Source organism: Haliaeetus leucocephalus, unplaced genomic scaffold (genome assembly GCF_000737465.1).
Source record: "Haliaeetus leucocephalus isolate CR32 unplaced genomic scaffold, Haliaeetus_leucocephalus-4.0 Scaffold313, whole genome shotgun sequence".
In the NCBI taxonomy this organism is placed as follows: domain Eukaryota; kingdom Metazoa; phylum Chordata; class Aves; order Accipitriformes; family Accipitridae; genus Haliaeetus; species Haliaeetus leucocephalus.
Genome location: NW_010972749.1, coordinates 5,533 through 6,776, shown reverse-complemented (window position 1 = coordinate 6,776; position 1,244 = coordinate 5,533).

Below are 1,244 nucleotides of genomic sequence, written 5' to 3'. Positions count from 1 at the left end.
CCCTTGCTCCAAGGCCACACAGATGGGAACTGATAACAAGGTCTCTTGCGCTAAGGCCACGCAGGTGGGCACAGATAAGAAGGGCTCTTGGTCCGAGGTCACACAGATGGGCACTGATAAGAAGGTCTCTTGCTCCAAGGCCACAGACCCTGACATTGAGAAGAAGGTCTCTTGCTCCGAGACCATGCAGTCAGGCACTGAGAAGGTCTGATATGAGGCTGCGCAGATGGCCACCAAGAGAAACGTCTCCCGGTTTGAGGTCATGCAGACGGTCACTGCGACTAAACCAGGGGCTCCACTCTGAACTATAATAGTTGCTCTTGCAGTCAAGGGGTCCCAGTGAAGTCCACACAGTGGACTCTTCCCCTGAGAGGGGGCAGAGGCAGAACAACCTGGTCCCTATCCCTGAGCGGGCTGCGAGATACAGGGAACGATTGTGTCTGTCAGCCAGGTGAAGATATTTGCTGCCTGGTTGCTCTGATGCTGGGATGGTGGGGCTGACAGGCTGGAACTAGAAGGTAGGGAAGCCCAGCAGCTGGGATCCATTGCTAGGGACTGTGGGATTGATGGATCAGAAGAGGGGCAGCCACCCATCACGTCTGGAGGTGGCTCTTACTGAGTGTGAAAGCAAAGTATCCACTCAAGGAAGATCTTGTAACCCAGTGAGGTCCGTGGTCTACCAGAGAGGAACATACCCGGTACCTGAGGGTGTTTGCAGTGGTCCACAGTGACCCGGGCAATAATTAGTCCCCCAAAGATTGGGATGACTTCCAGTGCACAAGGTCTGTATGGTGGATGTTTGTATAGAGCACATCGAAGTGCAGCAGCAACCCAGCCATGGTGGACTGGGTAGACTTAGAGGCTCCAACTGCCCATGGACTGGTCTGCCAGCTGCAGCAATTCAAGGAGGACCTTGCCACCATGGGTTTTTGTCTCAGCTGTGGACAGACTGTTCCCCAAGGTCCGGCCACTCAAAGAGAAGGTAGAGAATCTCCTTGCACGTACAGGCCAGCATCTCGGCTACCAGGAGCCTGCTCAATGCAACGAGGCCATGGGTGCACACCATGTGCCACCTGGGAGGGTTCTGTCTGCATGATCGTGGGGAGGAAGTGGGACGGTGCCCCTACCTCGGTCCTGGAACCCCATGGGCAAGAATTGTGGGGGAAAAACAGTGGCAAAAAAGGGACCATCCAGGAAGATGGCTGCTCCGGTGGCTGTCGAGCAATTCCCCAGGTACAGTAGAT